Source organism: Megascapheus bottae, chromosome 15 (assembly GCF_031878675.1).
Source record: "Megascapheus bottae isolate mThoBot1 chromosome 15, mThoBot2.hap1, whole genome shotgun sequence".
Lineage (NCBI taxonomy): Eukaryota > Metazoa > Chordata > Mammalia > Rodentia > Geomyidae > Megascapheus > Megascapheus bottae.
In genome coordinates, this window is record NC_143523.1 from 58448918 (window position 1) to 58464661 (window position 15744).

The 15744-nt window shown below is 50.1% G+C and overlaps 1 protein-coding gene across 1 annotated transcript in view; it reads left to right on the top strand.

The window, feature by feature from the left end:
• Positions 1–7357: 7357 nt before the first annotated feature.
• Rassf4 (Ras association domain family member 4) overlaps positions 7358–15744 on the top strand; it is a 30469-nt gene continuing 22082 nt past the window's right edge. Inside the window, exon 1 of the mRNA XM_090346794.1 lies at positions 7358–7452. The gene's annotated coding sequence lies outside the window, so the exon portion shown is untranslated. The remainder of the gene's footprint in view (positions 7453–15744) is intronic.

Sequence of the window (15744 nt, forward strand, 5' to 3'; positions counted from 1 at the left end):
TGTGTGTGTGCACTGTGACTTGAACTGAGGGCGGGCCTGGCTCTCACTTGGCCTTCTCAAGGCTGCCATTCTACTGCTTGTTCTACAGCACTAATTCTGGTTACTTGCTGTTTCACTGGAGATAAGAATCTCAAGGATGTGTCTGCTTGGGTTGGATTCAAACCGTGATCATCAGATCTCAGCTTCCTCAGCACCCAGTCTGAAAGGTGGTCTTGACTTCTGAAAACTGTAATTGGTCCATGATACCACATCCAGAGAGCAGTCACATCCTCCGTCCAGGCCACCTCAGTGCAGGAGCAGTGGAAAGAGAAAGAAAACTCTGGAATCCCAGAATTTGTAAGGGATACACGTAAGACACTGAAGAATACACATATCACATCCAGATAAGAAACACCCTCCACCCTAGTCCCAGGCCTCACATCTGTAATGCCAGCTTCTTGGGAGACTGAGATCAGGGCTCACAATCCGACGGTGGCCCAGACAAAAAGTGACACAAACAAATCCAGACACGGTTGCTCATGTCTGTAATCCCAGCTATGCAGGAGGCTGTAGGTAGGATTGCCATTCAAGGTGCCTCTAAACAAAAAGCATGAGGCCCTATGATGAAAAATACCAAAATCAAAAAAGGCTGAGGTAGAGGGCTCAAGTCCCTGAGTTCAAACTCCAGTAACTACAGAAGAGGAGAAGGGAGGGGAAGAAAGGGGAGGAGAGGAGAGGAGAGGAGAGGAGAGGAGAGGAGAGAAGCATATTCGTGGTTGCTCAGCTTCAGTGTTCCCAGGATTCACTGCAGGCACCTGGGAATAAGCCCATCAGCAGAGGACTGTTTGTTTTTTTTGCCAGCCATGGGGCTTGAACTCGGGGCCTGGGCACTGTCCCTGAGCTTTCTTTTGTTCAAGGCTAGCACCCTACCACTTGAGCCACAGCGCCACTTTCAGCTTTTTCTGTATGTGGTACATGCATGCTAGGCAAGCACTCTACCACTAAGCCACATTCCCAGCCACAGGAGCACTTTTCCTGCACCTCTACTCAAGGGTCAGTGACACATTGGTAGCAGGCATAGCCCTTGATATCGGAACTCTTGAGCTACATGCTTTGGCACCTCAGGATAGACAAGGCAGTCAGGGGACAGCCAGTTAGGTGGACTGTGGGGATAGGAGATGGGTGCTGAGCCATGGAAGGCATCAGTGCAGAGGGGTTCAAGGTCAAGTTCCTAGTGTCTGACCATCGTGTAAACATGACAGCCACAGATGCCCTGGGACCTCAGAGCCTCATCGGCTCCAGTGGGAGGACACAACTCTCTGAGTGCCATATCACTGATCACTGGGCGGGGATCTTGGCATCCCTAGCCACTCAGGAAGCTGAGATCAGGTTCAAAGCCAGCTGGGGACAGGAAAATCTGTAAGAGTCTTCTCTCTAGTGTACCAGCAAAAAGCTGAGAGTGGAGTTGTGGCCTAAGTGGTAGAACACTAGCCTTGAGCACACAAGCTCAGGGACAGTGGCCAAGCCTAGAATTCAAGTCTCACAAAATGGCACAAAAAAATAAATCTATACATAAATAAATATGACCTTAATGCCTCAGTCATGTGATAAACACTTCGGGAAAGTCCAAGACTGCACATGGGTGTGTGTTAGAAGCAAGATGCTCTTTGGGTTGGGAAACATCTTGGCTTATCCATAGAGGCCACTGGTTAAGGAATCTGCTGTGTGTACACCTGACAGGCAATGCTTTCCAACACCCTTCCTGCTGCCAACCTCAAAGTGTGTGTGTGTGTGTGTGTGTGTGTGTGTGTGTGTGTGTGTGTGTGTGGTGTTAGTTACTTGGCTTGAACACAGGACCTGAGCGCTGTCCCTTAGCTTTTCACTCAAGGTTGGTACTCGACCACTTGAGACATACCTCCCTTTGACTTTTTAGTGATTTATTAGAGATCAGAGTCTCACAAATTTACAAATTTTCCTGCCCCGGCTGGCTTGGAACCTTGACCCTCAGATGTCAGCCTCCTGGAGTAGCTAGTATTTCAGGTGTGAGCCACCAGCACCTGGCTTCAAAGTGTTTTCTGGGCAGTGAGTGTACCCAGCCTTTGATGACTCATTTGTCCCTCAACAGGCTGCAAATGGCCCCTGGGGGTGGGAGCCACCCTCTACCATTTCAATTAGCTTCCAGGAAACTAAGATATTTTCAGGGCTGTGGCTAGGTTCCCCTTTCCAGAGAGGAACCTGTCTCTTTTCAGCCATCAGCTCCTTGGTTGCTCAAGGACAAAGGCGGTCTAAGCTGGGTGTGCTTAGCTCCATTTGTGCAGCTCAAAGGAATGAGGAGTTCATCTCTCAATCTCTCCATGTCTCTCTGACAGAAGCCCCAAAAACCCTCCTGCTCAAGGCTGGTGCTCTGTCACCTGAGCCACAGCATCTTATGTGGCTTTGGTGGTTAATCAGCAGTAGGAGTTTTCCACCTGGGCTGGCCTCCTGGGTAGCTAGGATTACAAGTAAGAATCACCCACTGGAGCCCAGCTGTGCCAGCCTCCTGTTAAAATCCTTCAGCACTGGAGGATAGCAACCCCTGGGGGTCCTAGAAGGAAGCTGTGGCGCAGCCCAGGTGTTTTTCTTCCCTGGGTGTCCTGATGACGTTTACCTCACAAGTTCCAAGTGCCAGGCCCAGAGGCTGGGAATCCTGCCCAGAGTTTGGAGGCAGCTGGGCTGGGCACAGCTCCCAGCCTCTCCTGGGGCTCATCCAAGCCCTAAGGGAAAAGTAATCTTTGTCAGATTCCACCCAAGAAAGATGGCCCTGGAGCCCTGGGACTGGGCGAGGGTGGGGGGGAGGGGTTGGGGGGAGGTGGAGCCTGCCTTGTTTGTTGGGGTGTGGGTTGCCTAGTGCTCACACACAAACCATAATTCTGGGTGCCCACTCCACCGGAGCCGACTACCCGTCCTCCACCCATCTTGGTTATCGAGTTATTTATTGTTTTTGTTGTGCTGGTTCTGGGGCTTAAACTCAAGGCCTGGGTATGGTCCCTGAGCTTCTTTTTTTGCTCAAGGCTAGCACTCTAGCACTTGAACCACAGCTCTATTTCCAGCTTTGGGGTGGTTAATTAAAGATAAGAGGCTCAGCTTCCAACTAGAATCCTCAGATCATAGCCTCCTGAGTAGCCAGGATTACAGGGGTGAGCCACCAGTGTCTCCCCTCTTCCTTTAACCATGTCCTGACCTCCTCTATCTACTCTGAGAAACCTCAGGGTCCCAGGAATGGCCTGGATATTCTAGGGACTTTACCCCCACATTGGTCTGTGGGAGCCCCAGTCCACACTGTGGTGGGGACCGGGTGAATGAGACCTGTGGAAACAGACAAGCACAGCATGGAGCCACCATGCCTGAGCTCTGAGTACAAGACCAAGCACTGACAAAGAGATACCAACCACATACAGCCTTCACAAGTCCCTTGTTTCTGGTCCCAAAGTTTGCAGCCCAATGCCTAGCAACGAGATAAAGGCTTTGGGGACCTAAAACCCCAGTGGACATTCTGTATTTCAACATGAGTGTTTTCAGTTCCTGATTCTTTGCCTTGGGGCCTCACTGTCGCCCTGGTCATGCTGTTTCTCCTCAATTTCCCCAGCTGGGTCTTTCCCAGTACCTTGTTCTTTAATACATGCTGTCCTACAGAGAAAGACCCCTCCCCCCCCCACACCCACACAAGTCCATGCTGCACTGGGGCTTGAACTCAGGGACTGAGCACTGTTTCTTAGCTCTCTTGGTGGTGCTCTAGCTCTTGAGCCACTTCCAGTTCTGGGGGGGTGGGTGAGTAGTTAGAGTTAATAGTCTCTTGTATTTTTTTTTTTCCAGGGCTGGCTTCAAACTGCAATCCCTCCTGAGTGGCTAGGGTTACAGGCATAAACCACTAGTTCCCAGCAAGGGTGATTTTTTAATTGGGAGAATTCTCAAGTTGAAAAGTCAGACAATTCCCCAACAGAAACAAGACATAAGAAGTGTCGTAGTTCTATATTCCTATCCTTATTTCATAGTTTATAAATCTGAGACAGCCGGTGCTGGTGACTCATACCTGTAACCCTAGCTTACTCAGGAAGCTGAGATCTGAGGATCACAGTTCAAAGCCAACTCAGACAGAAAAGTCTTCAGAAACTCTTATCTCCAATTAACCACCAAAAAGCAGAAGTGGAGCTGTGGTTCAAGTGGTGGAACACTAGCCTTGAGCAAAAGAGCTCAGGGACAGCGCCCAGACCCTGAGTTTAAAAGGAATTTTAAAAGAGCCACCAGTGTGAGGACTAGCAGGCCCCACCCACAGGGGGACAGGAGGCTCTGGGGTCGCAGGGCTCACAGGTCAAGCCAGCCTGGGCCAGCTGCTCCTCCCCCTTTGGAAATGTCTGGCATTCCTTGGGAGTCAAGGCTGCTTCGTGGGAAGAGCTGGGAAGCGGCGCTTGCGCACTCTTTCTCTGCTCCATTTTCCCACAGTGCCCTGAGGATGGTCTCTTTTGAAAGTCCCCGGAGCTGGACAGAAGGCCCTTGTCTGTGTAAATGTTCTGGGCTCTCCAGCATGCCTGTCTGCCTCACATCCTGGGTGGCGGGACAACAGTCCCAATGCCCTTTGTTCCTCGCTGCCTGCCTGCTGCTGACTATTCATAAAAATCTCCCACTCCCGAAGACACAGGGCTCAGCCCAGCTGTGACTGGTGTGCGGCGACCACTCTTTCTGAAGACACATGGTGGCTCTAATTCTAGTCACCCAGAGGCTAAGATCGGGGAACACAGTTCAAAGCCAGAGAGGACAGAAAAATCCATGAGATTCTTTTATCTCTAATTAGTCAGAAAAAAAAAAAAAACCCAGGAGTGGTCAAGTGGTAGAACACCAGGCTCGAGTGGTAAAAACTAAGCAAAAGCATGAAGCAATGGGTGAAACAGCCCCAGTACCAACACACACACACACACACACACACACACGAATGGGGTTACCAAAATGCAACAGGCTCTGCTTCCTTAGTTGATTCCCCAAGGTCTGCTCTGTTGGGTTGCTGACCAGTGGGGAGTCCTGCAGAATCTCTGTGTGGCCTCCCCCACTGGAGGCTGAACCTTCCCCCTTGGAGGCCCCGACTGCTCTGGAGGTGTTGTACACCCACATAGGAGCAACCCCACCCCCAATTTCAGTACACCTATCACATGGGGGGCCTGATGCGAAGATCTGGGTGTCCCTGGGATCTGTTTATCTTTCCTCAATCTGGTAAGAAGGGGGGAAAATCAATTATATATCCAGGACTAATTAAACACTGGCAGTCTGGGCAGCTACTTCTTCTGAAAGCTGATGATAAAGAAGCAAAATATACAGCATGCCAGGGAGAGATGTGGGGGTCCGAAGGGGTGAGTTAGAGGCTCAGAAAACTGATGAGAAACTGAGATGCCACAGGAAGAGCCTTTCACTTAGTCACAGGTCACCAAGGGTAAAGGTCAGGAGGCAGAGTTTGTGACCTGAACTGAGGGAATGAAGATGTTTGGGCAGGGGGGGAGGGGTCTGGCAAACCACCAATAAGGACCCAGAGTCCATTTATTTATTTTTATTTTTAATATTGCTCCCAGGGTTTGAACTCAGGGTCTGGGCACTCTCTGAGCTTTTTTTTTTTTTTTTTTTTTTTTTTTTTTTGCTGTGTCTACAGGTCCATTTACAGCTTTTCACTGGTTCATTGAATATAAGTCTCATAGACTTTCCTGCTCAGTCTGGTGTTGAACTGCAGTCTTCAGATCTCAGCCTCCTGAGTAGCTAGGGTTACAGATGTGAGCCAAACCTTTCACATTTGGCAACAGGGGAAATAGACCCAGAGGAGTGTCAGCAAGCGTAAGGTCATTCAGGGAGTAAATGGAAAAACTGTCTTGCCCCAATCCTGCAGCCAAGAGTTAGATCCAGCCCCAGTAAGCTGGTATCTTGGCGTCCAGAGACTCAAATCATAGGGTGATTTGTGCATAGATGAGCAACTGCACTTTTTTTAAAAAAGAAACTATATGCGATTCTAATAATTGTCAAGTGGCTAGGCACCAGTGACTCACACTATAATCCTAGCTACTCAGGAGGCTAAGATCTGAGGATCATGGTTCAAAGCCAGCCCAGGCAAGAAAAATCTCTGGGACTCTTCAGTTAACCAGCAGAAAGCCATAAGTGGCCCAAGTGGCATAGCACCAACCATGAATACTAAGCTAACAAACAGTATTCAGATCCCAGTACTAGCACAAAAAAGTGGGTTGGGGGGAAGAAGGGAAAAAGGAAGGAAAAGGAAGGAAGGAAGGAAGGGGAAAAAGAACACTGTGGTTACTTATTGTTCAAGCCTCAGTAAATAAATAAATAAATAAATGACTAGGTGACCCTAGAAGGATCTGGAAAGGCAGATTGATTTGAGCTATAAAAATTTGTGTTGGGGTGTGAGGTGAGGGAGAGCAGTTCGGAGATTTAAGGTCAGGTCTAGTAGTGGTGAAATAAAGCAGACTGGAAATGTTTCCAGCAGCCTGTTCAGCTGAGCTTACCCTGAGCTTACTCAGAGCTTGCAAGTCAGCCTAGGCAGGGGTGACCGGTTTGGGGCGTGTGTGTGTGTGTGTGTGTGTGTGTGTGCGTGTGTGTGTGTGTGTGCGTGTGTGTGTGTGTGTGTGTGTGTGTGTGTGTGCGTGTGTGTGTGTGTGTGTGTGTGTGTGTGTGTGTGTGTGTGTCCTGGGGCTTGGACTCCAGGCTTGGGCTGTCACTGTTCCAGAGCTCACGATTGCTCAAGCTCTGCGCTCCGCCACTCTCCAGACACAGCTCCACTCCCAGCCTTTTCTGTGATTAACTGGAGACTGAGGCTCATGGACCTTCCTGCCTGGGGACTTTTGCACCTGGGCACAGCGATCCTCAGGCCTCAGCCTCGGGGAGCTGGAATACAGGCCTGAGCCCCCAGGGCCGGCCGGGGGACTTGTTTTGATTCACCAGATGGAATTTCTTAAACAACAGCATTGTTCTGAAAGGCCATCGACTCAGGCAAATGGCCCGAGAGCGGGGTGTACCAGAATCATACGTAACTGCCCGGGACATTACTGACCCAGTCCCCGCTGAGGCACCGGAGCGCCCGCAGCGCCCCGCACCCCGACTCCTCCCGGCGGGGCGGGGCGGGGCGGGGCGGGGCCAGTGGCCAGTGACAGGAAAGGGTCCAGTCCAGCGGAGGGGCGTGGCCTTGAAGGCGTGGCAGAGTCGATGGGCGGATCCATTAGCCAGTGACGGGCAGGGGGCGTGTCCGGGGCAAGGGGAGGATAGGATGCTGCGATTCTATTGGCTGATGTGGGCTAGGGGGCGGGTCGGGGCGACCTCAGCGCAGCTTCCCGGGGCGGCGGGCGCTGCGGGCTCGGCTCCCGAGCTGGCGCCGCTCTCCCGGGTGCAGGCGCGGGCTCGGCCCCGGCCGGGATTCTGGATCGCGATTCTGGATCGCGCGGTGACCGTACGGTGAGTGAAGCCGGGGCTGAGCGCCCACCATCCACCCCGGGTGGCCAGCAGCCAGCTCGGGAGCGCCGCGCTGACCCTGGGGCCGCCAGGCGCCCCCCTCCCCCGCCAGCCTGGCGCGCTGCGAGGCTCGCGCTTGGGGCACACACGGGGCGCCGCGCCCCGCCCCGCCCCGCGGGCACCGCATCCTGGCGGGGCTGGCGGCGCGGCCGCGGGTTACACCTGTGCCGCCGCGCCCCACACATCAGCGGATCTCCTGGAAGGGCGGCGAGGGCGCGAGCTCAGACCACTGCTGAGTAACTCTGATTTCAAATCCAAAGCCAAGGTAACGAAAGGCAGCCAGAGGGGCTCAGCCCGGGCCATCCAGGGGCTTTCTTAGCCCAGACCCACGGAATAGGGACATTTAGCCGGGGCGCTGGTGACTCACTCCTGTAATCCTAGCTACTCAGGAGGCTGACATCTCTGAGGATCGTGGTTCAAAGCCAGGCTGGGCTGGAAAGTCCCGAGAGACGCTTATCTCCAATGAACGACCAGAAAACAGGAAGTGGAGCCTTGAGCTGAAGAGCTCAGAGACCGCTCCACGCCCTGAGTTCAAGTCCTACCTCCAACAAGCAACCAAAAAGCAAGGGACTGGATCCTTTTTTTTTTTTTTTTGCCAGTCCTGGGCTTGAGCTCAGGGCTTGAGCACTGTCCTTGGACTTTCTCAAGGCTAGAGCTCTCTACCACTTGAGCCTCAACCACTTCCGGCTTTTTTCTATGTATGTGGTACCGTGGAATCGAACCTGGGTCTTCGTGCATGCTGGGCAAGCACTTTAACCACCAGGCCAAACTCCAGGCCCCGGGACTGGATTCTTTTTATTTGTGTGTCACCATTTGGCACTTGAACTGTGGGCTTAGGCCCTGTCCCTTAGCTTTTTCACTCAAAGCTAGCCCTCTACCGCTAGAGCCACACCTCCACTCGTGGCCTTTTGGTGGTTAATTGTAGCTAAGAGGCTCAAGGTCTTTCTTTTCTGCTGGGCTGGCTTCTAAGTGCCATCCTCGGATTTCACTCTCTGGAGGAGTTAGGATTACAGGTGTGAGCTACTGGTGCTAGCCTTTCTAAGAAAGGACTTTGATGCATTACAGGTACCGCTGTTTCAGCAGGATGAGGAGAAACCGAGTATTAGTTACAGAATTGTCCACCTTTCATCTCAGTCAGTGGGATTTGAACCTACAGCTTACTGTCCCTCTAAATCTCCTGTGTTTCATCTTCTGGTTTGGAGCTCATCTCACCTACTTCCTTGTTACTTCTGTGTTCCTGTCTTCCTGCCCAGTCCCCATGTCCTCCACACTGAATAATACCTCAGTGTGTTCATAAATCTGGCACAGCCCTGAGAGAGGGGTCCAACCCTCAGCCATCGCCAAGCTAGCCAGAACACCTTGGAATACTGGAAGAAATCGCATCTCCTGTGGGAATCAACAGAGGAGAGCTGGGATGCTGTAAACCAACCATAAGCAGGTCAGATTCAAGTCAGATGGCAGTGATAGAAGAGACCCTGGTTGCCTTTGCAGTGGTTTAATTTTAGCCACAGATCTAGGAATATTCATCAGGATTAGTTACCAAAATCCGTGAAAATAGACAATGCTGTAAGTGAATTATAGGACTAATTAGTAAATATTTCTGTGTGTTTCCCGGACTGCTACCACCTGGATAGGAAGTGAAGGGTTAAAGAAAGGGAGGAGTGGAAAGAGGGAGAAGAAGGAAAAGAAGAAAAGATAAAATTCACTTGTGCTTTGATTTTTTTTTTTTGAATCCTAATATGGGCGCCTGGTGGCTCAGACCTATAATCTTAGCTACTCTAGAGGCTGAGATCTGTGGATTAAGGTTAAAATCCTGCCAATTGTAGGAAAATTTATGAGACTCTTAGCTCCAATTAACTACTAAAAAGCCAGGTGGCTCAAAGTGATAGAGCACTAGCCTTGTACACAGAAGCTCAAGGACAGTATTCAGGCCCTTAATTCAAGTCCTGACACAGAAAGAGAAAGAAAAGAGAAAAGAAGGAAGGAAGGAAGGAAATATAAGAGATTCCCATGGCCTGGAGTTGAAGACAACTTCAAGATCTAGAATGCTTCAGGGCTCTGGGCAACTTGGACAGTGAAAGATAAAAAGCAAAAACAGAACTGTGTCACTGGTACATGTCCTAGGTTCAGACTCTGTGACTACCAAGCCTCCACAGGAGAGAACGCCTGACTGTGGGGTGTGCTGGAATCCCTGGTTTGGGCTCCTGGGACCTAGGTCCAGGTAGAGAGCTGTCTGTCCCCTCATTTGTAATAGGTCCTGAGGAATACCTCTTGTCCCCTCGGCACCCTACATTTTTATGTCTGGAGTTGCACTGGCTTATCAAGGGCTTCCATGGTTCCCTGGAATCTGGCATTAAGGTCAACCCTTACAGTTCCCAGAGCTTCTGGTCATTCCAGAGCTGTCAGGCTATCAACAGTCATTTCAGGTCTCCTTTGTCTCACCCAGTTCTTTAAGGAATATAATTAGCCAGCTGTCTGTGTGGCTTACACCTGTAATCCTAGCTACTCAGGCAGCTGAGATTTGAGGCCTGGGGTTTGAAGTCAGTCTATTACACTCTTATCTTTAACTAACCAGGAAGAAGCTGCAAGTAGAGATGGGACTCAGCCTTGAATGAGAGCTCAGGGACCGCTCCCCAGAGTTCAAGCCCCAATTTAAAAAAAAAAGGAAAAGAAAGGGGGAAAATAAATATAATTAATATAATTAGTTAACTAACAAGGAGCCCAAGGTTGAGAAAGGAATGGGTCCCTTTCTCCTGTATACACAGGGCATTCCAAAACTGAGCACTGAGCCCAGAATCATGAAAAGGCTAAATGGCTATCCTCTTACTAATTACACTGAGGAAAATATTTTAAAGAAGTTTGGTGTGTGTGTGTGTGTGTGTGTGTGTGTGTGTGTGTGTGTGTGTGTGTTGGTCCTGAGTTTCTTTTGCCCAAGGCTGGCATTCTACCACTTGAGCCAGAGAGCAACTTCAGACATTTTTAGTAATTTATCAGAAATAAGAGTCTCATGGACTTTCCAGGCTGGCTTCTTCCCTTAATCCTCAGATCTCAGTCTCCTGAGTAGCTAGGGTTACAGGCATAAGCCACCAGCACCCAGCTTGCAATAATTTTAAAGTAGGAAGTGGTCCAGATTTCCCAAAGCTTCTGCAGTTCCCTAAAGCTTCTGTCTGAAGGGGAACTTGGAGTGGACTGGTCTCTTTTCTGTCCAGCCTTCTTCCTCAGGCTGACATACACTGAGTCCTCCCTCCCCAGGTCTGCCCCATAGCTCCTGGCCACAGTGCTGGAAAGAGCCCCAGGGATACTCAACCAGCTGCTACCACATCTCTAACTCACCCAAGTCCCCAAGGACCATGTAGCAGCTGAAGTCAGTCGCCAAGTCCAGGCCAAAGCAAACCTCACAGCTCCCTCCCACTCCACCAGATCTCTTTGCCATTGCTCTCTTGTGTGACACATTTCAGCAGAGGCTGTCAGCCTGGGATCTAGAGATGTGGAAACAGACTTCCTCACTCTCCAGTAGTGTTGAACAAATATTAGATTTGTGTGTTCATATTAGATTCTGTGTTCATAGACATACACTTAGGAAGCTCTCTGAGGTGCATAGGGTTTTGCCAAAGATTCTAAAGGCTGGGCACACCTGTGGCTCACACCTGTAGTCCTACCTACTCCAGAGGCTGAGATCTGAGGACCCTAAGAAGAGTCCCTGAACTTCTTGCCCCCAATTAAGCAACAAAAGGCCACAAGTGGAGATGTGGTTCAAATAGTAGAGTGCTAGCATTAGAAAAAGCTAAGGGACAGAGCCCAGGCCCTTGAGTTCAAGTTCCAGTACTTGCATACACACACACACAAAGATTGTACAATATTTCCTGACAAACAAGGTTTAGAGGCACTCCCTTGAGCCCCCAAACCATAGTTATCTGGTTATCAGGCTGGAAGTGCTCCCAGTTTATGACCAGAGACCCAGGACCAGGAAGTGTCAGAGAGAATTCAAGAAAAGGGCTGGAGATTTCCCTACAGGGTTTTTTTTCCTTTGCCTGTGGCTGTGACACATTTCTGGTGGAAACCAGTCTGGCCCCCAGGGATATGGGGAAACAGTGGTCTAGGGATATAAGGAAGATTGAGGACAATGGCCAGAGGTCTGAGGTCTTCAAAGGAATCAAGGATCAGGCACTTGGGGGGGGGGGGGGGGCGTGTCCTGGAGGTCTGGGATCAGAATCAGCTCAAGAAAACATGGCAGGGGACAGCCAGGATTGTGGAGGGCCTGGACACAGCAGAGGCAGACTGGGAGTGGTCAGCCAGGGGCTAGGCCTGGAGTGGAGGTGCCTGTGGCTCTGTACCTGATCCCTGAGTCACTTGAGCAGTGCAGCTGGGGCTGGGGCAGGGGTGGCTAAAAGGAGGTGGAAGGTAGGGGAGGGGAGGGGGGATTACAGGTAGGGGGTAGCAAGACATGTTAGCAGCTGGGGTCCCTTTCTGTGATCAATGCTGGAACAGCTGCTCTCAGCACAATGTGCCTCTGTCTAACCCCTTAAAGGCAGCTGATTTCTTCCCTGGCTAAGCTTCTGCCATTTGCTGGCTGACAGATGTGGGGAGGGCCTTTCACAAGTTCATTGTTGGCTGGGTACACCAGTGGCTCACTCCTGTAATCCCAGTTTCTCAGGCGGCTGTTATGAAGACCGAGGTTCAAAGCTCGACCAGGCAGGAATCAGAGACACTCTGGTCTCCAATTAAGCACCAGCAAACCTGGAAGTGGAGCTGTGAAAGTGGTAGAGAGCCAGCCTTGAACAGAAAGCTAAAAGACAGTGCCCAGGCCCTGAACTGAAGTCCCAGTACCAACACACACACACACACACAGAGATGTATATACACGTGCATAAACAAAACGCACATACACATGCGCACATAAACTTGGGTGCCCACGTGCGGACACACACACACACACACACACACACACACACACACACACACACGTGTTCATTGTTTTCAGTTCCCAGCAGCTGGCTTGGAGGCCATTTAGAAATTGCAGCCAAGGCTGTGGAGGACCAGGTCTCAGACCGGGGCAGCATGCCAGCCACAGGCTTGCCCCTCTTCTGTATCCAGTAGCCCTAATAGAGACTAGGGCTGTGCCCTCCTTTCTTTTACTTCTTGGATTCCTTCCTTCTTTCCTTCTTCACTTCCTTGTTTCCTTCCTTCCTCTCCCCCCCCCCACCACGCTTGATTTCCTTACTTCATTGTCTTTCCCCTTTTTTGTGCTGGCACTGGGGCGTGAACCCAGGGCTTGGGCACTGTCCCTTAGGTTTTTCACTAAAGGCTGGTGCTCTCCTACTTGATCCACAATTCCTTTTTTAGCTTTTTGTTGGTTACTTGAAAATAGGAATCTCACAGATGTCCCAGCCTGGGCTGGCTTTGCATCTCAGTTCTCAGATCTCAGCCTCTTGAGCAGGAAAGGGCCACTGTAAGAGCAAAGAGTAGACAAATACCTCATCCCACCGTGCTAGCATGACATCGATTCCATTGTGTTTCATGAAAACCGCAGGATATTAAGATGCTTTGGTCCTTTTACACTTGCTCTGTAGGGATCAAGCCCCAGGGGTAACCTCAAAAGCCGCAGAGTGACCTTCTGCAATGGCCATGGAAAAGGAAGAGGGCCCAGGCCTGGGGCCCCGGTGGCCTTCGTCTGCTCCAGTGGACTGTGATGTCAGTGGCTGTTGACAGGGGAAAGGTACCCCAGGCCAGCATATCACCTGGACCTCTTCTCAGCACAGAGCATCCTCCAGCCTGGGACACTGGAGTCCTGGGGGATAGGGAGCAGGACAAAGAAGGCTGTGGGGGAGGGGAGAAGCCCAGGGCCAAACAAGCCTGTCCAATTGCATCTGTCACTCTGTTCTGTGCCTGGCCAGCCCTGCCACATTCTCTTCCAGGTGCCTGCTTCCTCCCAAGAGACCCATGTGTCCTGTGATTTAATTCAGGATAGGATTGTATTGTTTCTTAAGATGGGAGCCAGTGACTCCAGCTTTTAATCCTAGCTGCTCAGGAGGCTCAGATCTGAGGATCATAATTGGAAGCCAGCCCAGATAGGAAAGTCTGTGCGATTCTTATCGCCAATTATCCAGCCAAAAAAGCATGGCTCAAGTGGGAGAGTGTCAGCCTTGAGTGATAGTGCCCAAGCTCAGTTCAAGCCCCAGTACTCTCTCCCAATCTTTGTCTCTGTCTCTCTGTCTCTCTGAAACACACACACACACACACACACACACACACACACACACACACACTCATTGTGTTGTGCCTAATGGTGATGGCTCATAGCTACTTGGGAGGCTCAGATCTGAGGATCAGGGTTGGAAACCAGTCCAGGCAGGAAAGTCCCTGAGACTCTTATCTCCAATTAACCACCAGAAAACAAGTAGTGCTGGTGTGACTCAAAGTGGTAGAGTACTAACCTTAAGCAAAATAGCTTAGCTGCAACACCCAGGCCCTGAGTTAAAGCCCCACACCTGACCCTACAAAAAGAAAGAAAGAAAAAAGATTGTAACCTGTTATTTTAAGAGGTTGAAAAGAGGCTATTGGAGGTGCTGGGAGACAACTCCTGATGCCCTTGGGAGGAGAGAGCCCCACTGGCTTTTTAGAAGGATCGTTCAGGCTCTCCCACTCAGCAAGGCTCTCTGGAGCGCCCCCTAGGTACAGTTTGTGACTCACCAAGGAGCTGAGCAGCAAAGGAGACACAGTCAGCTTAGCAGGAGGACTGGCTGGAAGCACAGTGTCCACGCTGGACAGAGTCCTGTGAGTGATCTAGCATGAGGGGAGACGAGAGAGATCAAGTGATCCAGAGCCCGGCTGCTGATGGTAGGACACAAAATAAATGTAGACTTCTCACAAAGGAAAGGCTATGCCAGGGCCCACAAGGTTCCCATCTAACAAGTGCGAAGAGCCTGGACTTGGTTAGCTGTTCACCCAACATATCCTTCTTCCTCTCTTTCCCTTCCCCTTTTGGGATCTGGGGCCTCTCATTTTCTCCCCCCCCCCCCCCACCGACTTCTCTGAGTAGCTGACACAGTCCTGCTGTAGCACACAGTCTTGTGTACAAGCGGGTCCCCAGGACAAATCACTGCTGAAAATCATCTGGGAACAGTGTTTTGTGGAAGATTCACTGGGTGCCACATCCCACTAGCCTACCAAAGCAGCCCCTTTAAGCTGCTTTGCAGAAAATGTTGCAGAAAATTGCCTGTCATCCTAACTACTCAGGAAGCTGAGATCTGAGAATCCATGCTGGAAACCAGCTGAGTAGGAAAGTCTGTAACCCTGTTATCTCCAGTAAGCTACTCAGAAAAGGCTGGAAATACCTTTGTTAATAAGTAATTACTGTCCACCCTACACTGGCTTCCTACTATAATCCCAGAAACTCATGAGGCTGAGGATCAAGGTTCGTATCTAGCCTGGGCAGTAAAGTCTGTGCAACTCTTACCTCCAATTAACCAGTAAAACAAACAAACAACAACAACCAAACAGAGATGGAGCTGTGTCTCAAGTGATAGAGTGATTGCCTTGATTGGAAAAGCCAAGAGGGAGAATGAGGCTCTGAGTTCAAACTCCAGAACTGGCATAGAAAAAGAAAAGAAAACAGAAGTTATCATTGTAGATATTGCTACTATGTAGAGAAAAATGGGACATTTGGTTTCAACTGTGGGAGAAGGAAAGTCCTGTCAACTGAGTCAACTCAGGAGGCTAAAGTCATGAACCAGAGCCCTGGAACTCATCTTGCAAGTGTGTTTAGACTGTTCGAATATATTTAAACTTATTTAAATTTAAGTGTTAGTTTATTTAAATTTGAGTGTATTTAATAATTTAATACATGTAAATATCAAAAATTAAAATATTTAAATGGGAATATGAAATATAACTGCTGTTTTAAGAATTATTTCAGTGTTAGGTTAATTCAACAAGTCCATGAAATTCCTCCACTTATCACAACAGAGGCTTAGTGTGTGTGTGTGGGTGGGTGTGTGTGCACACGTGTGTGGTTTTGACTTTTTTCTGATCAAGATTGGTGCACTCCCACTTGAGCCCCACTTCCTCATCCGGGCTTTTTTTTTTTAAGGGTTAATCGGACTTGAGTCTCATGGACTTTCCTGCCTAAGCTGGCTTTGAATTTCCTTAGATTTCAGCCTCCAAAGTAGCTACAATTACAGGTGTGAGCCCAGCACAAACATTCTGGGGGCTGCCCAGCAGTCTGAGCCAGCCTGA